This window comes from Dunckerocampus dactyliophorus, chromosome 11, assembly GCF_027744805.1.
Source record: "Dunckerocampus dactyliophorus isolate RoL2022-P2 chromosome 11, RoL_Ddac_1.1, whole genome shotgun sequence".
NCBI classification, from domain to species: domain Eukaryota; kingdom Metazoa; phylum Chordata; class Actinopteri; order Syngnathiformes; family Syngnathidae; genus Dunckerocampus; species Dunckerocampus dactyliophorus.
The window spans coordinates 18478899-18502332 of NC_072829.1; positions in this window are offsets into that span (position 1 = coordinate 18478899).

Sequence of the window (23434 nt, forward strand, 5' to 3'; positions counted from 1 at the left end):
TAAGCTTCATGGTGTGCACATTTTCTGTTTTTGTAAATATGTTAACAGGTTGGATGCCCCAACAACATGAACGGAACACTCACAATATGCATGAGAAATTAAGCCAGTTAAAGTACAAATATGTGTTATTTCATCTGGTTTGGAAGCTATGTGTCTTGCATAAGCGCACACAAGTGCGTGTCCATGAACATGGCGCACGCTTAAGGATATAGTAGGCTTGAAAAGGATTGGAAATGTTGGAGCAGCTTAAATCTCTTTAACAATAGTTAACTTTACTATAGAGCATAGAACTTGAGGATGATTAAATCTAGCAGCTTGATTGTTACATGCTCAAAGCAGACAGGAAGTAACCTGAGCCCAACAGGAAGGACTCAAATGTTTGGACAATTACATTTGACAGAAGGCGCTTTTCACTCATGCATCAGTGCTTGACTGTCAGGATCTGCTATCACATTGGTCCATCGCTTTTTCTGTTTTTCCTCTTTATTTTACAACCGTCATTTTTTTGCTGAAGATGGCAAACAATGGCTGCCTTTTCACTGATCTTCCTCTAAAGCAGAAAGCAGAACCACACATGTCTGAAAATCTAAGTGTCTAACAGTAGTCTCTTTAATAGTAGCAGACTATTTGGATCACACTTTAAACTGTGTTATTATGAGCAATGATGGGTTGCGTTCAAGGATATCACAAAATTTAAGGTAAATGTACTTGTTTTCAGAGTATTTTCCAGCATACTTAAATGTAGCAAATTGTACATTCGAATTAAGAGTTATAAAGTGAGTGATAAGAATATCCACTTCATGTTTTTCTTTATCTTCCTGTTTGCTTGCACACACACACACACACACACACACACACACACACACACACACACACACACGTACGCATTATAAAGCCATTTCTGTGATGTTCGCAGTGTCCCTGAATGCATCTCTCGTTCTTGTAACGAGAATGAGGAAGTGTCGTTCCCAGGATGAAAGGACTAACAGGCTAGGCGTGTGAGTTGGAGATACTGTACATACTGTATACGGTGTTGGAGTTGTACTGCTGTTAACGTGTTCAGGTCAGAATTAAGTTAGAAAAGAGCTTCAGACTCTGCGTGACCGTGTGGGGACGCTAAGACTGTGCTTTCGTCTGCCGTCATAACAGAGAGGCGTGCTTGCTCTGGTGCATATGTGTTAATTACACTACATGTTTTTAGTTACCGGCGTTAACGTGTTGTTTTTGACAGCCCTGTTTTCTTACACGCCGGTTTTTCTGGTACAGAAGAGACATTATTCCTCGGGGTGTCACGAGACACTCAACTCACGTGATGAGACGATGCCACAGATTGGGTCCACGAGATCGAGACTAGACAAGACGAGATTCTAACATGAAAAAATATTACTGGACAAACAAACTTTTTACATTTTTTTTTAACAACGTCACAAAACAATGCATTTTGAAATGTTTATTGCCCCACAAATTGAAGCTAAACAGTATTATAGTCACAGATTTTGGAGACCAAATAAACCACTAATGTTATGATAATATATAATAATAAATGAGAATGATATATCATAATAATGCAGTATTTCTTGTGGTTGACTGGCGACCAGTCCAGAGTGTACCCCGCCTCTCACCCGGAGTCAGCTGGGATAGACTCCAACATACCCCCATGACCCTAGCGAGGATAAGTGGCATAGAAGATGGATGGGTGCAATATTTCCTTTAATATGTAATCTTTCATTCTGTAAAATTGTGGCACTGACGTTTGTGGCATGAATTTTCTCACAGGCAGTTTGTACAGACAAACGTTGCTGGCTTTTCAACTGTATTAAAGAGCAGCATTTCTTTGGCAATGACTTTTTGTGAACGCACACAATTTTGCACTTTTCCGTTAGTATTTACTTTGTCGACCAAACGTCTCAATGGGTGTAGTTTTTTTTACTGTTTTATTACGTTATTAATATTCCCACATGGGGGCTGTGGCATTTGGCTTTGCAAGCATCTTTTTCCCTCGTGTTACCTTGCATTGCTCCTCACGAAGCTCCACTCTTTTGCTGGGTGTGTATGCTTGCGCCCACCCCGCCATATAGGTGTATAAACCTTAATTGAAGACTGTCGTTTGGCAAATACAGTGAGGGGAGTAGAGGGAGGAGGAGAGGAAAGAGAGGAGGGGATCCACACCAACAACAACTTCTCAGGATCTTCCGTTGTTTGTGATCTCTGTTTCGTTAACACCTTTACCGCTTTTGCATCATTAGCTTCCTCGATTTCTTCTTTCTTCGCAGGATGGAACTTATTGTTGATGCGGCAAATGGAGTACTTTGTTTAACATTCTCATTTGTGTTTGCCAAATGAATATGCCTTCCAGGATACTGTACGTTTGTATAAAGTAGCTTGGTAGTGGGTGTAATCCGTCCATCCATCACTCTTCTATGCCGCTTATCCTCATTAGGGCCACGGGTATGCTGGAGCCTATCCCAGCTGACTTCGGGCGAGAGGCGGGGTACACCCTGGACTGGTCGCCAGCCAATCGCAGGCCACATATAGACAAACAACCATTCACACTCGCATTCATACCTATGGACAATTTAGAGTCGCCAGTTAACCTGACATGCATGTTTTTGGAATGTGGGAGGAAACCGGAGTACCCGGGGAAAACCCAAACAACATGAAAACTCCACACAGAGATGCCCAATGGAGATTCGAACCCAGATCTTCACCATCTCCTGACTGTGTGGCCAAATAAACAAGAAATGCTGTAAATTCTTTATTAATACCAAGATTCAACATACCACGGGTAAACTACAACAGTGAGACTGAGGCAAAAATTTTGGTCAAATACCAAATCATACAAAAGCGAGAGCTAGCTATATATAAATATAACAATATCAACAATGTAACAATAACACAAAAACACAGATATTAATGAAGAAACAGAAGAGAACTGAAAAATATCAGTAACACTAGTATCAGTCCGATGCTGATGCCACCACTGGTATTGATACAATTGATATTTGTTTCCATCTGCCCACCCCAAGCAAGCAAGCTAAAACAAACTGATATAGAGATTCTAATAACTTCTATTCATTTAAAATGTAAAAAACAGTCTTGTCAGCTTCGTGTTGTTGGTGTATTATTATAATTAGTATTACTTTTTCTTATTACAGTTCACCTTTTGCTGTTTGTTTTCTTGTTTAACTGTATATTTACAATGCACCACGGGCCAATAAAAAATGAGCCACAGACTACAAATGGCCCCCAGGACACCCGTGGCTGAGATATACCTATACAGAGTACGTAATTCATCATGATGATAGAACTTGAATTTGTTTCCATACTCATCATACTCAAATAGTCTTTCTGTGTTTCTTGTCCCGTGAGAGTGTTTGGGTTTAATTTTGGGAACCTACTTCCTCCTCAGCCTCTGTGACCCTTCCCCCCAGCCCCCATTGGGTGGGCTGTGACCCCGCTAGCCTGCAGCCACTGCAGGTTGCCAACTCTCACCCTGGAACGTTTGCAATCCAAGCCATGTACTTCACCACACTTTGTGCTCTTTGCCCTGGTCTAAAATTCAGCAAGACGCTAACAGGCCACAGGTCAGCCGAACAAACAGAGGTCGCTGATAAAAATAGCCAGTGATTGACAGGTCAGCTAAAAATACCCAATCGTGTCTGACTTAATTTTGAGGGCAGCCTTATGGGAACTTGTGCCCGGATGTCACCAGAAACGAGCGTGTTTGCAGAAAAAGGAGGCTTAGTGATGTGGATGTCCCTTTCCTCGCATGTAACCTCATACTGCTGAGAAAATGTCAGAGTGCAAGAGAAAAAAAGAGTGTGCGGCCATCAGATTCTCCGGGGCCTTAAGGGGCCCCATGCCCTGACAAATAGAGCACTCAGTTCTTATCTCCGCCGTGGAAGAATTCCACCCTGACTGCTGCAGCGGCGGCATCTCAAGACGTGCTTTTTGAATAAAACAGCTCACACCTACTCTAAAATTAGTCTCATTTAAAATGTGTTTTTTTTGTCTTCTGCTACACTAGCAGTACTATATTTAACAGTGCAGAGGAACTTGATCAAAGATGACAGGTACTTTGGAGCGCAATGCTCCAAAATATACCACTCGGTGCTGCGGAGACGCAGCTCAGAATGACATGCCAGCAATTGAAGCTATTTATGGAATTCAAGTGCGGGCATTACAAGCATGGAAAAATAGATACATTTTTATTGCTGTGTCAAAAGCAGACACCTGTCATCACCGCTGCAGATGAGATACAGTCTTGGCGAGCTGGGGTTTCCCGTCGCAACACCTGCATCCATGCAGGAACAAGCGGTGAGTTACAGTAAGCGAGGAAATTACATACTGTCACTGCCAAATACCTTCAACCTTTATGGAGCTTTACATAAACAGTTGTGTTAGTAACTCCCCCACTTTAGTACAGCCATCACCATCCATCGCGGCGGCCGTAGAGTATATTGGCCCCAACAGGATTATTCTTAGTCTGGTGAGGAAAGGATTTATTTGTTTCCAACAAGTTACATTGAGGAACATCACATGTTGCACAATTCAACATGTCTGAAAAGAAGTAGGAAGAAGCAGAGCTTATTGAATCCTACCCCTTCTCCTGTCTGTGACTGATACTTGTGCGGTGATAAAGGAAAAGAAAGCAAGAACAAAAGGTGTTAAAATAAATACAAATAAAAATGGTTAAGTAAATAATAAGTCAATAAAATAAGAAAAGTTTGAATTAATTAGGAGCAAACAATACGTTCAAATAATTAGAAAGATTAAAAATGAATTAAGTAAGTAAATACCGGAGTAAAAATGCGATAGAAAAAGTATACAGCACATTCGCTATTCAGCACTCACGGCCTGGCAAATTTGCGGATTTTGCTGAAAAAATGATTTCCCTTTTTTTTTCATTTCTTCAAAAACAGGCTGTGTTTGCCGCATCAGTAAAAATGTTTCAATATGTGGTAATATACCTATTCACTATTTTAATTGTATAATTATTTTAAAACAATAACACCCACTTAAGTTGGTCTTGCTCATCTTGACAACCTGTCTAAGTCGCCAAACTCACTCAAGTCCCGGTCCATTGTGTTATTTTCATTACTGAAAAGTGCCCGCTTAAGTCGATGTTGACAAGCAGTTTGAGACGCAAAGTGATTATTTCTATGAAATAATGTTGTAGTATTGTTAACGTCGCCATTATTGCTAACTGTCTCGTTATGCAGCCTCAAAATGACTTCCTGTTCAGCGCAAAGCAAGTGTCAAAGTCAAAACATGGCAGTACAAAGCAGCTAAGAAAATGCACCCATTATGAAAACATAAGAATCTAAATAAAACAGTCAAAATTTAAGTAATTCAGTAAATTTGCAAGCAATGTTGACATCAGTCAGTCCGAGGGGTGACGACATAAAGGGGATCCACTGTAATAGCTGTAATCTAATGATAAAGAGAAAAACACAGATTTATTACAAATGAAAAAAAATCAAAAAGGCAGGAAAATGTACTTGATACTTGAGGATCAGTAAAATAACTTTCAGCATTTTATGCACCATCAAAAACTGATTGTGGCGCCATTTTGGTTCCCATCCCTAAGTTAGGCTGTTTGACTTATTTAACAATAATAAACTTAATAGGAATAATGAACTAGATTCATTTATAAAGCAGTTAGGATTTGCAGGTTTTTATCTGTGTCCTCTTCATTCATGTTGCCTCCATACTGACATGTTTGTCTCTATCTCCTCTTGCGAAGTGTTGCGTGAGACGATGTGTGTGTAGTTTATCAGAGCTTTTCTCTCTCTTCTCCTTCCTACTCCTAGTCCTGTGCCATATTTGTGATTTTTTTTCCAGATGCCCCTCATTGAATCCTGCTCGATTTATCTGTCGTTCAACAGAATGGACCACCAACCTCTCATCTGCCCTGAGATATGATGAAACAGATCTGCTTAAAGCTACGGGACCTGGTGGTACTCTGTCTGGCACATGGAGATGCTTCTGATAGGGCTTCACGATAAGTAACATGAAAGTACCTTGTCATCAGCTTTTTTCTTCTCTCTTGTATGCCCCACAACAACACAGAAGCATCAATAGACACCATGTTTGCATGCATGATGCTCCTGTTCAAACATAATGTTCATTCCTTTTATTAGCCTTCCCACTGTTTAGTGTGCTGGCATGCTGACTAACCCAACACAATCACATACTTTTATTATTCACCTGAAGAGGTATCACCATCAGAGGCACTTTTATAGTAAAAATGATAGATCACCTACAGGAAACCTACAGTATACTTGTCATGATCTGCATGACAGGTCATGTTAGTTTAGTTTATTCCTATTATTCCCGTATTTCCTGTTTTGTGCTTTTATTTTGCTGCCTTTGTTTCCTGTTTTGATTCTTAATGCCGCGCTTGACTGCAGTGGAAGGAGCCGCGGGGCGCAGCTGTCGTACATTTGTACAGTACTTTAAATAGGAGCGTCATCGGGAGGCCGGTTCATTAGTTTTTGTTACGAGTGTGTTCAATGCACTCCGTTACACCCTGTTTTCCTGTTTCCTGGTCTATTCTCCTTCCCATGTGCATACCTGTTTCCACCTCCCATTGGGGGTTATATGTAAGCCTTAGCCGTACCACCTAGCCTTCTTTATTTTGGTACTTAGAATTTTTGGGGTCGTTTGGGTCTGTGTGAGCTTTATTAAAGATCCATCTTGCCACAATATCCTTACATCCTGGGTAACGCTACACCCGATTATTGCAAAACGTAATCTTACTCTTACTGTATGATGTGTTTTTTTCCCCCCAATTTGTGTGTTCACATTCTGAAATGACTCCAAAAACAACACTGTGGGATGACAAGCTTAGTTATGCACCCTAATTTGACAACTGAATCACTACTCTGTATTATATATAAAACACGCAGCGGGAAACATGTTTCAAACGTCAAACATCAAACATCAAACATGTATCACTTTACTATTTTTGATTAGGAAAAGAAAAGGATAAAAAGTGTATCAATGTTATCCGCAAGACCTGACACACTGATAATATTAATCTTTCTATAAGGATTTGACTGCCTGAACAATAAAACGGTTAATAGGACACAATAGGATTTCATTTAGTACAAGCCAAACCAATCTGAACAGTCTGTGTCTGCTTCATTTGGTACATCTGCACAATCCAATCAGATCCAGTGCAAGAGCTTTATCACAAAGGCTGCCATTACAAAGATAATACGGTGGATCCGCGCTTTTCATGGGTATATACGTTCCAGGACCACCAGTGAATGACAAAAATCTGCGAGTAATTGAGACAACCATGAAAATGTCAGACGGCTCGCTCCACCTCCCTCCAAACCCTCCTTGTAGCTTGATGTTGACGTTCTCCTCCGATTTTGAATCAACATTTACAATAAAATTGTTTGTTGTAATTATTAGATTAAACTACAGAAGACTCCCCTTCACCCTTCAATTGCCATTTTTCATTTGAGACACAACGCAAGTTTAAACCATAAATAAACCTTACGTGCTTATTAAACACATGTAAAGTATAAAGACATGAACATGTCATTTCTAATAGCGGTACATATATGCTGTACATTTTCCCTGTATTGCCATGATATTAAATTATTACTGACTACAGTAAATGAGATGTGTTTTCTACGGAAAAAACATCCTATTTTAAAAAGAAAAAAAACCTATTATTTTGTTGACCAAAAATGCGCAAATTTGATTAGAGCCACTGTACTTAGTACTTAATAGTTTTAATTACATAATACTTAGCCACCTTTTAGTAATAATCAGAACACGGGGGAGCGGAACTTGATGAGTTCTTCGACATAGACGGGTTGTCAACATAAGCGGGACCGACTTATGTGGGTTCCACAGTATCTACTGCATTGACTTGTGCTCACTTGTGCCATAGAAGCCACTTCACTCCAGGAAAAACATCAGAGACAGACTGGTATTCTCCAAAAGATACAGGTATTGGACTACTGGAGACCGGGGTAAAACCATTTTCTCTGATGCATGCCCTTTCTCATTGTTTGGAGCATCCAGAAAAAAGCTTGTGTAGAGAAGAAAAGGTGAGCGCTACCATCAGCCCTGTGTCATGCCAATAGTTATACACTGAGACAGACTTTATTGATCCACAAGGGAAATTGCTTGATTACAGTAGCTCAATTAGAAGAAAAAACTCCACTCTTAAATAAAAAGCAGTGCAATATAAATAAAATATAATAAAATAAAAAGAATATAAAATAACAAGATTTGCACATTTACAAATAGTGTGTATAATATAAGTAAATAGAAGTACATTTACACTTTATACAAGGGAGGGCAGAGAGTACAGTGCAATGATGTTTGAATGATCTTTTACAGACAGGTGAGGTATTGTAGAGCTGGATGGCGTGTGGAATGAATGAAGTCCTGTAGCGTTCACTTTGGGAACGGAACTGGAGGAGTCTGTTGGAGAATGAGCTCCGCTGCCCCTCTATTGTCCGGTGGAGTGGATGGGTGGAGTTGTCCATAAATGGAGAGCAGTTTGCCCAGTGTCCTCCTGTCCCTCACTGTAACAAACGCCTCCAACTGAGTGCCAATAACTTGTTCGGCTTTCCAGATCAGTTTGTCCATCCGGTGTACAGTATAGTAAAGCATCTTGAAATCATTCATGTGTGGGGTTGCTTCTCAGCCAAGGGAGTGGGTTCACTCACAATTTTGCCCAAGAACACAGCCACAAATAAAGAAATGGTACCTGAACAACCTCCTAAAGCAACTTCTCCCAACCATTCGAGAACAGTTTAATGACAAGCAATGTCTTTTCCAAAAGCAAAAGCGATAACTAAGTGGCTTAGGGAACAGCATAGTAAAATAGTAACATCTTACAAAAAGATCTAAAAACCCTGAAAACGCAAACTTTGTGAAAACCAGTTATTCTGTCCTTCTCAAAACTTTTGGCCATGACTTTACAGATAAAAGGTAAGAACCAGGGCTGTCTTCGACTAAGGACTTTCATAGGCAAATCTGATTTGTTAGATTTGTTCATAGTCAACGAAGTAATATATGTTTTTGAAAGAGTGGCGCTAATGGCGATCCCTACAAATAAACAGATCTCATTTGCGACTTTTTCCACCTTTAAAGAAAAAGGCTAAAACACTCAGATAAACAACTTAACATGGTACAGTAGGTGTGCATCAACAGTATCTTTATTTATTTTGTGACACAAAGCAGAAAGCAGTTCACGTACATGAACAGTCCTCTGCTTCTCGTCTTGCCTGTTTCAGCCCAAAGTGTGTGGCGGTCAGACAGCTCAATAGGAGTGTCTGGTACTCGGCTGTTTAATTCTGTGAAAATTATGCCATTGCAGTCCAAAAGTCTCTACTGTGCCTGATGTGGAATCGTAACTCCATCCATCCATCCATCTTCTACCGCTTATCCGAGATCGTGTCGTGGGGGCAGCAGCCTAAGCAGGGAGGCCCAAACTTCCCTCTCCCCGGCCACTTTGTCCAGCTCCTCCCGGTGGATCCCGAGGTGTTCCCAGGCCAGTTGAGAGACATAGTCTCTCAAACGTGTCCTGGGTCTTCCCCGAGGTTTCCGTGCCGTGAACCCCGGGGAGGCATCAATACAAAACTGCAAATGTGGAGGAGACGCTGAGCTTCGCTGTTTCTATGTACCACCATCTTGCATAAGTATAGGCCTTCTGTGAAAAACACGCATCATCTTCATTTCTTTAATAACACAAATGAGGCTGAATTTGTGTCAAAATAGGCTATTTATAACAAAAACAACGTTGTGTCAGAATTGCTCTTGAGTCTCGGTATGCAAAACGAGCTGTAGGGAAAATAAGTCCGAAACTGCAGTTCCCTCAGACTCAGCGTGTGAATGGTGAAAAACTTTGCGTTACAATAGATTGCAACATTTCCGACGCCTCCTCACACGACTGTAGCTGCTTATTTAAGGGAAATAAATAAAATAAGACGAGAAGCAGCCACCACTCCCTGTCCTGAGAAACTTGGCACCTTAATTTTCTGTTGGCTGAACCTTCTGCTCCTGAGACTCCATTGCACCGATCTTCTAAAAGTATTCACGGAGAAGACAGGCTACTAGTTGATAGCCTTGTGTGTGTGTGTGTGTGTGCGTGTGTGTCTGTGTGGTTGCACACACATATTCCAAATGAAGACTTTTCACAGGATGACAGCGTGCTTGTTGACACAGCACATGCTGAATGGATGTGTAACGTCTGCCGCTGTGCAGACATTTAAACGCGTCCCTATCAATGTTGTTATGATTACACGCCACATCTCTCTGGGTCACACCAAAGGAATGAGGTGGTCCTTATGAAAATAAACACTGAACCACGCCATGTATTAGACCCGATTGTAAAACATCCACCAATGACAACATAAACCCTCACCTATCTACCTCCAGGGCCTGGGATTGTAACGACTATTGTGATTGGTCACCACAGATGAGGCATGTTGTGGAAACTGCGTGCCTTTGGGCGCCCAGAAAAGCATCTTTGTTTGCCTCTGACAGGGGGAATGTGTGGCTAAGCATCCATGTGGCACTTGGAGCAGTTCAAATGTGTTGTCCTAATGTGCACACAGAAGAACTTTGATCCTCCCGAGCAGGTGGGCGTCAGCTGTCTGAAAGAATGGACGATTCTTCCCTTTTAAGGAAGGTTCCACTAATTTGTCATCTTTGCCACATTGTACAACATACCTGTTAGCTACTTTTATCCCCTTTTAGCAAGTAAACTATGCATTCTGGTTTCATAACACGAAGAGGCCGACCTGCCTTGTTGGCAGCAGGTCTCTGATCATCTCACTGATAAGTTAGCTCCAATAAAAACATACCAGGGCTAGCGAGGCACCACAGCCAAGTAGACATTGCTGAGGAATACAAACTCTAGGAACCCTGAAATAAAACATTCACCACAACACGTTCACTATAAATGTGACGCCTGCACACAATGACACAAAACACACAATGACTGAAGTGAGAAAAATAGTAAAGGTGAAACATTTTTTTTAAACTTCACTCATGTGGATGGGCTTTTTTTTTTTTTTTTTACAGCGGTGTGGGGAAAATTTTGCATTATTGAAAATATAGCCTTCCAGGCTCGACTGTGATAAGTGAATTTCCGTGAACTAGGATTTCTTATGTATAAATGGAATATTTTTGTAGTTAGAACATAGAAAACCTGTTTTTGACCTTCTAAAAAAACAGCCCTGTAGACGTTAAATATCATCCCTATGGTCACCTTTGTACTCGTATTACCTAATATAGTAGACATAAGCAATAATAAGACATAACTCACACGCATTGGGAAAGTTCCTTATTAGTACTTGTTAGTAGGTGGTAGTACTTGTAGTATTTTGAAAGTAAAATGGGTCGATCGCATTGCATAAAAAAAAAAAAAGATCGACATCCGCCTACTAACCATCCTCTTTATGACGTTTGTCACTTGACTGATACTGTATACAGAGCAGCCAGTCTCGCATCTCTTATGCACAGGCTATGGGATATCTGAAGTGACACAAGAGACGACTGCTGCTTCAAACATAGCAATCTATCTACCGAGCTAACGAGTTGGCCTCCAATTTATTTTCTTCAAAACTTAAGAATGGGTTTGAAAATGAGTGGGGAAGTAAGAAGCCAAAAATGAACCACTTCCACACGGAATGAGAAAATAACTTTTTTTTTTTTAACTATGTCATGTCAGACTCTGCCGTTCCATTCGTTCCTGCTTTTCTGATCATTTCCAGGGCCGTGAATGTATACTGTCTGATGACTGGAAGAGCCAGGAAAAGGGATGGGGAGACGGCTGCGGCTATATGACGATGTTTGCTTTGGCGTGGTTGTTTGTTTCAATGAAGTGATTGTTGATGGAGCACCTCTTTGTCATTCCCTCAATGTCTGGGAAAAAGCTAAAGTATTATATCCACACAAAGATGTGCACAGAAAGATGTTACATAGAATGATTTTTTAAAACATTTTAAATGAAATGATTGCTTTTTTCCCAACAGAGTGTGCCAAACAGTGGTGCAACACAACCATTTAAACAGTGCGAAACAGTACACGGCTAGTTAAACAATGCCGAATAGTGCATGTAACACATGTAACAAAATTATTAATCGCCGTCCTCTTGGGAACTAAAACCACAAAAGTCTTGCTATTCCGTGTCGGAATTGAACAGCGTCATAATTCCTTCGTCACACACGTAGTCGATCTCTCTCTTTCGGTGTCGCTCTCCGTGTCGTCCTCTTCATCTGGCAGTAGTCCAGCCTTTCGAAACCTGTTGATGATAGTTTTTTTTCGACACTGCTCCACGCTGTAAAGCTCCACTGACAGGCTTGTGCAAAAGTGGCTCTTTGCATGCAGTCGTCTGCGCTCCATGTAGTTACCTAGTCTTCAAGCACGTTTTCTAGCTCAGGCCATCTGCTTTTCTTACCGAATCCGATCAATCATCCGATCATCAAAATGGATATGTTTAGGTAGGCAAGTTTGTTTTGTTTATGTTGCCACCACTTTCAAACTATTTTGTCTCTTTCAAATACTGGCTGTTTCGTGTTGATGGGCTCACCGTGCTCATTATTAATATTCCCACACGGCGGCTGTGGCATTTGGCTTTGCAATCATCTTTTTTTCTGTGAATTTCTACTACATTGCATTGCTCCTCACAAGGCTCCACTCTTTTGCTATGTGTATGTTAGCGGCCCCACCTCCCCCCCCACATAGACAAAGCAACTGTATCACTGACAAGAGGTCTCACTCCGTCTCACTACGTCTCAAGGTGTTCTGTGAAGCGTGAAGGGGCTGAACCAATGCACAGAGTGAGGTATCTTCCCGCCTGTTTGGAGGAGACACGCATGCACATGTCAATATATGGAAGCTGGCAAAATGATCATTTTCATTTATCGTGCAGGTTAGGTTAATTGGCAACTCTAAATTGTCCATAGGTATGAATGTAAGTGTGAATGTTCTGTCTATATGTGCCCTGCGACTGGCTGGCGACCAGTCCAGGGTGTACCCCGCCTGTCGCCCGAAGTCAGCTGGGATAGGCTCCAGCATGCCCCCGCGACCCTAATGAGGATGAAGCGGTATAGAAAATGGATGGAGGATGGATGTTAGCGGCCCCATTTCCCCGCCCACATAGACAAAGCAACTGTATCACTGACAAGAGGTCTCACTCCGTCTCACTACGTCTCAAGGTGTTCTGTGAAGCGTGAAGGGGCTGAACCAATGCACAGAGTGAGGTATCTTCCCGCCTGTTTGGAGGAGACACGCATGCACATGTCAATATATGGAAGCTGGCAAAATGATCATTTTCATTTATCGTGCAGGTTAGGTTAATTGACAACTATAAATTGTCCATAGGTTTGAATGTGAATGTGAATGTTCTGTCTATATGTGCCCTGCGACTGGCTGGCGACCAGTCCAGGGTGTACCCCGCCTGTCGACCAAAGTCAGCTGGGATAGGCTCCAGGATGCCCCCGCGACCCTAAAGAGGAGAAGCGGTATAGAAAATGGATGGATGGTTGTGATTAAATAATTTATTTATTATCACAAGACAGTTTTTTACCGAATGAGAAATCTTGTCACAATTTTGGATGTGGTGACGCCCCTAGTGTACACATTTAAAAAAATTGCCTGGAGTTTTAAGAAGTCAGACCGGAGGGTGTGGTCCAACTGTGGAGTATTACCCTCTCCCTGGGAAAGTCTATTGGTGATTACTGCATGTGCTTTGTGCATTCAAGTATGTCCCTCCCGGTGTCCTGTGCTCTAAGAGTACAGGGTCCAATACCTACCACTACAGGCCATTTGGTCGAGCATGTGTGGGTTTACTCCAGTTTCCTCCCACAGTCCAACATGCATGTTAGGTTAACTGGAGACTATAAATCATGGGTGTCCAAAGTGCGCATTGGTGCTATTTTCGGCCTATTTCCAGCTCTAGTGTGTAGAGCTGTCCTATCTAGTCTTGAGCATGAACTGATGAGGCCTGCTCAGATGAGAGGTGAAATGTTTTCTAAGACAGTTGCGATGCATTCAATGCACTCAATGAATAAATCCCACTGTCTTCAATACCTGGAAAAACAAGACAAATACGGGGCTGTGCTGCACATATACTGAAGGAGTTAAGTGTCCTGAATACCTGCAATCCAGAAAACATGATACATTTTTTGATAATCTCTCCATTTTGGGGCAGGACAGAAATATGGTATTACTGCAAATATCTATAGCAGAATGATTAATGTCCAACTTTAATGTATATTAATTTTATTAACAAAACATCATCATCAAATCCTAAGAAAGATTTTTTTTTTTTTTTACATGTTATGCTGGCCTGGTTGAGCCCTACAACATTTGATCCTCCACTCTGTCAGGGTGGTGTCTGGTGAAAGCTAATTGTGTCTAATGAAGCAGACAACATGGAGATCCTCCTGATCACGACATGGGAAATGAACTTGGGAGGTTCAGGTGAAACCGGAGAAAAGCTGACAATGATATTTCCTGTGAACATTGACTCTATTCTTTGCCAGAGCCGTGCCATGATTAGCTGCTGGGATGTGAAAGGATGCATGCCTTACTTAAGAGGAGAACTCAGTTTTTTTACTCTGCCAAAGATTTTACTTCATACATACAGAATATATGCAATACTCTATTAATGCCTTCAGGGAAATCAATTTTATAGATTTATTTCTTGTATTTTCTTCAAGTGGGAAGGTGTTACACCTCACACTTAAATGTTTCAGATCATCAAACAAATTTAAATATTAGTCAATGACAACACAAAATGCAGTTTTTAAATGAACCTTTTTATTATTAGGGGCAAAAAAATTCCAAACCTACAGTACATGGCCCTGTGTGAAAAAGTGATTGCTCCCTAAACCTAATAACTAGTTGGTCCACCCTTAGCAGCAACAACTGCAATCAAACGTTTGCGATAACTTGCAGTGAGTCTCTTACAGCGCTGTGAAGGAATTTTGTCCCACTCATCTTTGCAGAATTGTTTTAATTCAGCCACATTGGAGGGTATTTGTGCATGAACCGCCTTTTTAAGGTCATGCCACAGCATCTCAATAGGATTCAGGTCAGGACTTTGACTAGGCCACTCCAAAGTCTTCATTTTGTTTTTCTTCAGCCATTCAAAGTTGGACTTGCTGGTGTGTTTTGGATCATTGTCCTGCTGCAGAACCCAAGTTTGTTTCAGCTTGAGGTCACAAACAGATGGCCGGACATTCTCCTTCCGGATTGGTCCTAAAGCAACAAAACAGCCACGGGCCATCACAGTACCACCACCAAATTTTACTCTTGGTATGATGTCGTTTTCTGAAATGCGGTGTTACTTTTACGCCAGATGTAAAGGGACGCGCACCTTCCAAAGAGTTAAACTTTTGTCTCGACAGATCACAGAGTATTTTCCCAAAGGTGTTTGGCATCATCAAGATGTTTTCTGGTGAAATTGAGACGAGCCTTAATGTTCTCTTTGTTCAGCAGTGGTTTTCGTCTTGGAACTGTTTTTGCCCAGTGTCTTTCTTATGGTGGAGTCATGAACACTGACCTTAACTGAGGCAAGTGAGATTTGCATTTCTTTGGATGTTGTTGTGGGGTCTTTTGTGACCTCTTGGATGAGCCGTTGCGCTCTTAGGCTAATGTTGGCTGGCCGGCCACTCCTGGGAAGGTGGAAGGTTGACCACTGTTTTTACCAACTGTGGATAATGGCTCTCACTGTGGTTCACTGGAGTCTCAAAGCTTTAGAAATGGCTTTATAACCTTTTCCAGACTGATAGATCTCAATTAATCTCAGTTATGTTTTAACAGAGCGGGCAATCACGTTATTACACAGGGACATGTAGGTTCAGATATTTTTTCTCCCTTAACAATAAAAAGTTTCATGCAAAAACTGCATTTTGTGTTCAGTTGTGTTGTCATTGACTAATATTTAAATTTGTTTGATGATCTGAAACATTTAAGTGTGACAAACATACAAAAAAAAAAAAAAGAAATCAAGAAGGGAGCAAAGACTTTTTCAGACCACACCTACATTTCATCGGTTTCGTCACACATAAAAAATTACTGCAATGATTTCAACTCATTGAAAACAATATTCCACAACCCTATTTAACATGAGAAAAGCTCACGACACACCACCAAGTGTGCCATGACTTATTCTGCTGTATGTAAGGCAACAGGTGGATACACAGGTTAAATCTGTACCTTCTGCCATCTAGTGGAAGAACATTTCATTGTTCTGCCTGTCACTGTATGTTGCTGGCATAGACAGATGAACAAAAATACATCATTTATAGTCAATAAATCATGACTTTCTGGCCAATTAAGTGAAATTGTATCATTTCCCACAGCACATCAATGTGCCACGGCACAGTGGTTGGGAATCACTGCTTTAAGAAAATGCCGTAATTCATGCTCCCATTTGCACGTACACTCAACAAACATATCAACGCAACACTTTTTGTTTTGCTCCCACCTTTCATGAGTTTTTCTTTGTACACCAAAAGAATTTCTCTCAAATATTGTTCAAAAATCTGTCTATATCTGTGTTAGTGAGCACTTCTCCTTTGCCAGGGTAATCCATCCACCTCACAGGTGCGGCATATCAAGATCAGAAGAAAATGATGACAATGTTATATGCAGTCATTTCAGCAATACTGTTGCACTCATGATTATCCATCCCATTCTTAATTACATTTATTAGCATTTCTGAGGGCGTTGAATCAGTGGCAACTGGACTGTTCAGGTTGTCTTAGAAGCTGTTTCACCTCTCAGCAGGCCTCATCAGTTCATTCTCAAGATTAGACTCACTAGATAGGACAGCTCTAGCCTGAGGAGATGGCGCAGGATGCAAGCATTTATTCTCTAAAGTGGATGCACTCCCAAAACAAGACCAATTTTACTCTTTTGTGGTGCACAAATGCAGTGGAATGAGGCCTCTGCCGGCCAACGACTGTCGTTTGGGTGGAATCGCCTTCATTAATATTCCATTCAGTTGTAACAATGGTCACCAGAAGTATCTGTGTTGTAATTTGTTATTTGACTGAGAATACGGTGTCCTGGATGAAAGAAATATTTAGGCCCTGTCCACACAGGAATGCTGCTTTCTGCAGGTTGAAAAAAATCGCGTCCACACTGTCGGATCAGTAAATAATCCCATCCACACGGTCAGATCACTGGGTGAAAACACTGTAATACATAAGTCACACCTACGTGTGGCGCTGTAAACAGATGCACAGACAGAACCATGTGACACACAACGTACTGAAGGAGAAAGGACGTTTTCCTTCGTATTCTGCTTGCACTACCGTCACTTCTGGTCACGTGACAGCGACAGTGCAGTGATGTCATCGTTTTCAGAAAGTAGTGATTTGCTTAGCCACACGGCAACAACACGGCGGCTTTGCCAGATTTTCCCACTCTGGAAGTCATTTAAAAACAATCCAGTTTCAGGGTGTTATGTGTACTGTAGTTACAGTACATATAGACCTCTCTTGGCACACGTTAGCGTGACGAGAGGATGTATTTCATCGCTGTATCTGTATCACTTGCTTGGCCTTCATCTTATCCTTTATCACAACATTGGCACACTTACTGTAGTATCGACTGCCTCCAACAAGACAGGATGGCCTCACCCCCGCATGAGGAGGGGTTAAGCGAGGAACACCTGACCTGAAGTGCCTCGGATTTGCTCCTGTAGAAAACTAGTCCCTGTAGCCGTGTATCATTCTTCCTGGTACATTAACTGTTCAAACTGAGCTAGCGTTTCAGATAATTGTTTGGAGGCATTAAAGATAACAAACCAAAAGTGACAAAAACTTTCATCGGCACCCAGAACGCTGTTGCCATGTAGGTGAATGGCCGAAATGATAAAATACGTTCCCGTTCTGTGTTTACAGCCACACCTTCGATAGATGGCCAATTTCAATAAATAGGGATTCTTCATAATATTAGTTGTGTTGAGCTATTGAAGCGTTTTTGTTTTGTTGATTTATTGCAAACTACTGTAGGTTAATAAAGGTTGAAAATTGAATTTGCAGTGGAGGGGTTGAATAACTTTACTACAACTGTACTGCTTTGAAACTTTAAAGTCATGTTTTCTGTTTAGTGAAGTACAACATCATTGATTATCCATACATCCATCCGTTTTCTATGCCGCTTATCCTCATTAGGGTCGGGGGGGTATGCTGGAGCCTATCCCAGCTGACTTCGGGCGAGAGGCGGGTTACACCCTGAACTGGTCGCCATCCAGTTGCAGGGCACATATAGACAAACACATCATTGATTAGTTTCCTCATTTATAGCTAGCAAGACAAGTAAGGTGGGATCACTATTTGGCAAAAATATGACCAGACTGTTAACAAGTGTATGAATAGACCATTCATAAATCCTTCATATGGGTATCCCTATTGTAAAGGTTTAATTACTAATATCATTTCAAATGACTTATTTTTCAGACTCTGTCACTGAATGTGACGTATTACAGGGGCGGATCTAGCTTTTTTGAAAAAGGGGGGTGTGGCCGAGGCCGTAGGCCGAGGCGCTGGAAATGGAGCGCGGGGTCTGGGGGACCTCCCCCATAAAATCTTTTAAAATTAGACCTCATTTCCTGCAATCTGGTGATATCTGAGGCCCATTTATGTCCTTAATTTCAAGAGTTTGTTGTTATTTTTATCCTTTGGAATATATTGTTTAAGCCAAAACATTCTATTTATAAAATTACCGGTACTAGGAGAAATCCATTTTAGCTCAATTTCTTGAAATATTTTCCAATTTGAAGCAGCTGTAAATTCCGAGGATTTGAGTATAATTTTATGTCACTGGGGATCGCTTTTCTGGTTAATTTTCATTGAGAATAGACAACAGTTTTCCTTATAGTCATGATGCCAGAACCTTTATTTTGCACCTCCACCTGAATAGCCATGTACAGCACACGTTCAATGTCCAATGTAAATTATCAGCCTGACAGTGGGTTCAGGAATAGCATGCGTCCACCACGCGCCCATAATTCAGACCCATGTCAGATGCATGTCCCTATGGACATACATCAGAATCAGGCAAAAAAAATCGTGGGTGCCTCAAAACGGAGGGGGGTGTACACCCCCCACACCCCCCTCTAAATCCGCGCCTGTATTAATCTTAAAACATGTTTCCATCACCCTAACTTCAGTGGAAATCCTTTTTTTACTCAGAGAAACCTCCGTGCAGTTGTGTTTTTCGTAGCTTTTATGAACCCAAGTGAATGAGCAGCGAAGGGAACATGATCAACCTGCAGATGTTGGCGTGATGGAGCACTGTGACGTTGTTGTTATTTCAAGGAGGTGTCAGAGTGTTGGCTGTTTTTAACCACTTGCACTGAAGTGATGTGTCTTTCCTGGCCAGGGGATTTCCTTCTTCCAGAAGCCGTCAAAGTTATGATTGTGGAGAAAGACCACAACTTTGTGAAGAGCCAAAAACCACTGACGACGCCTGTGAAACAACCAAAACGTCAATGACGCTAGATTAGTCAATCTCAATGAAATCTAAATTTACATTTTTAAACAAACTTAAATCTCCATCACTCATGCTCACTGTGCAAATGCTGTAATTAGATATTGAATGTTGCACTGAGATGGACAAAACTAATCTACAAGTCTATTGACTCGCATTGATTTCACTGAAGTGGTTGTGGGTGTCGTCTCAGGCTCCTTTTCCCTTCTGTAAAGGACAAACGGAACACTTCATACTCGCTGGGACTTGTTCGTGTTTAGTCCCGTGATTTAGACGGTGTCACAATGTGAGAGCAGCAGATTAATGTACTGTATGACAAAGCCCTGTTTAAACTTGATCAGATACACTGAAATGAATAAAACCATTTTATTCTGTTAGTTTAAGGATGAGCTGACACGGCCCTGTTGCGCTTTTGACAAAGACACGCAAGGAAAGTGGAGATAAAGCACTCCAGCAAATACAGGTAGCCCTTGGCTTACGAGCGAGTATAAATTGGAACTTATAGCTACATTATACCTAAATGAACTCCTAAGTCACCCACACTTTATACAGAGCACACGAAGGACATAAAATACAGTAATAAAAAGATTAAATACAAGAATTACACAAAACAGTCATAAAATGAAAACATCTACATTTATCTTTGTGGTCGCCTTCATGGCCTTTCTACCTTCTCAAAATATAGTCCCAGGCTAGTATGGAAGGAAAACCTCCTCTTCTCCTCCTCGATCGCTTTGTAACAGAGCATAGAATCCGTGATCCCTCTAGCATTCATTAGCATTCAATAATCTTTATCCTTAATGATGGTCACAACAGTCGAGCTGTCAGGACCAAAAGAGTGGACAGTATTGGTGGACTTGTCTCCCCTCTCTGAGCTTGTTATCATATTCGTTTTCTCTTCCATGATGATAGCTTTCCTTTTCTTTGGCACACACCTCATTCTTGTGCTGTGAGTGGTGCGTATTTTTCCACCGGCGCACGCTGAAACTACGGTAGTTCTTCAGCATCTCCCATACCACCTAGCGGCACAGTATCAAATATCATATAAAATATATAATATCATGCTTATTATTGATGTATGAAGCAGGGTCGTCGCTTTAAGATGCATTACGCAACAGTAAGAGTGTAAAGTTGATGTGTGCGCGCTTGAATGTAGTAAAATAACAAGTAAGCTGACCCTTAGTAACAACCTAGCAACAGAGACATTATCTAGTCCACGTTGACTCATCCAGCCCACTTGAACAATGTGTTGTAGAGATGGTGGGAACCCCTAAACACAACAAATACCACACATATTAACACCAACCTGCCTTGCTTGCTCAGACTTAGCGATATCTGCCAAGAAACAGCATTTTTTTTCCATACAGCACAAATTTAGCAACCCTTTTCTTGAACTTCTGAGAATTTAATCTGAGCAAAGACGTCTGATGTAGTCCAGAGTCTGACTGGTAGGTTTCTTTACAGTGGAATATCTCAAGTAGATGTTGTTCCACTCAGAATTCAACCACAATTTTACCTCTAATGTTACACAAAATGTTAGACATGGAGTGTCCGTAGTGCGGCCCGGAGGCCATTTTTTGCCTCTCAGCTTGTTTTTTGTTCTTTCTAATGAAATATATGATTCGATATTACACTAATTTGCTTGCTAAACTATAACACAAAGCTTATATAGCTTATAGTACAATATACTGGATTGGTCTTAGCATCTGCTCCGCAGGACAGGAAGTGTTACTTTGTCTTCTGTGCTTTTACGTTGTATTGCTTGCTTCCTGCCAGGTGTAATGTGCATGTGCTTTACCCTAGCGGAACTGTGAGTGCAACTGCAATCGCTATCAGCTGGGTTCAATTCGTGATCAGTGGGATTCATATAGTCCAACGGAGCCATTCTGGCTTTGCCGCTTCATTGTTGTTGTCATTGTTTTACTCATCCATGCGGTCACCTAGACGTCTTGTCTTACCTGTCGCTACTTCTCAGGAGTACCTGTTTGTGTTTTTGCAGAGCTTTTTCTCTGTCGCCTTTTGGTTTGGCTTTTCCCTCTACTTACACTTGCTCGCGCTTAAATAAAGGTTTTTATTCTGCCTCTGCATTCCGGGGGTCCAGCATTCGACAGCTTGACACAGAATCATAACAGTGGGCACTCCACAAATATCCCTTTCAGCTTCTCCCGATCATAAAATATTCCCTTTAGCATCTGACCAGGTAGTAAATCAAGCATTGGAACAGTTTTAATGTCGTGTTTCATTTATTACCGCAAATAATCAGTTGCTGTTTTGACCAACAGAATAAAAAACATCGTTTGCCAGTGTGCTCAGTGGTCACAAACGCAAGTAATTGGTAGTATTCCCCAGTTTGGGATGCCAGCCAAATCCTCGCAGTTCATCTGCCACTGTGCGCTACAGTGCGTGCGTTCAGCCACCAGCAAGCCGATAGACGTGCAGGATTACACGGCAAATTCTTCTCACATATCGTTTTTCTCTGACCTGTCTTTAACTGGCCCCCTCTAAGCCCTCTTTTCTCTGGTTCCCCCCCTGTTTTGTTATTTTACCTGGAGGTGCAGGTGTGAAAAGGGCGAGGCTGTGGAAAAACATTTGATTCCATCAGCTTGTCATGAAGGAATCCACTGAGCGACCTCTGCATCTTGGCACACAATGACAAATGGCTTCGCAATTTTCCACCTGACTGAGGGGCAACAAAGCACACTTCCAACCTCCAGCGTGCAGTTCAGTCAGCAAGTACAGTCAGTCTTCCTCGAGCCTCCTTAAGCTGCTGCTACTGTATCACTGCTCTCCAAAAATACAATTTAGTTTGAGTTGTATTTGCAACGGCAAATGATACATGAATAGTCGCTTAGTGTGAATGTGGCGTATGCTTCCTGTCTCTTTAGTGATAGCAGCAGTTCCTGCCCTGTTTGGTTTGGCAGTGTTGTATACAGCACGTGCATGTTTTATCTTTTAATTCATGGTTTGACTCCCCTTAAATTTGGGTTTTTCCTTCTGGAAAGCAACATCCACAGCACTGCAGGGAAACCAGACAGACAGCTGTTATATGTGCAAGAAACGATACACTCTTTAATGGCTTTTTCATGTGTACTTAGCACTGTGAGAGCTGAGCATGAATATTCTTCGCATGGCAATATTAAGCATTTCGACATTGTGTACAGCAATCGCAGCCTTTCTGCACTTTTGATGTCTTACCGCCATTACCAGGCAATCATTAGCTTGCCAACAAAACAAGACATTTTGGCAATGAGCTATTCATTTGCCCATTTGACCTTTGACCATGCACGAGCACCTAAAATTTTGCATGTTCCACATTGTTCACAAAAAATGCAGACCTGCCATCATGTACGCATTTTGACCCTTGAATACGCTTGTATGCTTCTCTGCTGTCCAGGTACGCATTTTGTTGCATTTCACAGGTTTCCCGTTTTGAGTCCAGTGCACATGCACCTCCAAAAAACCCTCTAGCTGCAGTGACGCGGACCATTAAAGCTGCGATTGACCAGCTTGTAGGACATTATTTCCTGTGTCTATACGACTTCTTCAGAGAGCGGACAACCCACCTGCTCTATCTGAATCAATAGTATTGATACCTATGAGAGTATCGGTGTCAGAGGATAGTAGTGTGATGAGATTGCAGTTCTTTTCTATGCTTATTTTCACAGATGTTTATCAAAAGTAGTTTTTTTTGCCTTTTTAGTTATTTTCTAAAACACAGTCATTCACTGATCTTGAAATATTGTAAGCAAAAAGTATCTATAAAGTTAGCAGTGTTACACCTATTGGATACACTCCTGAAGACTGTCAAGCCCACAAGCTGTAGCAGGGGTCACCAACCCATCGATTGCGAGCTGCTTGTCAATCTTTGGGACTTTGTCGGTCCATTGCGAGAATGTTAGAAAAAAAATGTATTATTATATCAGTGGCCTCCCCTCCCAGAGGG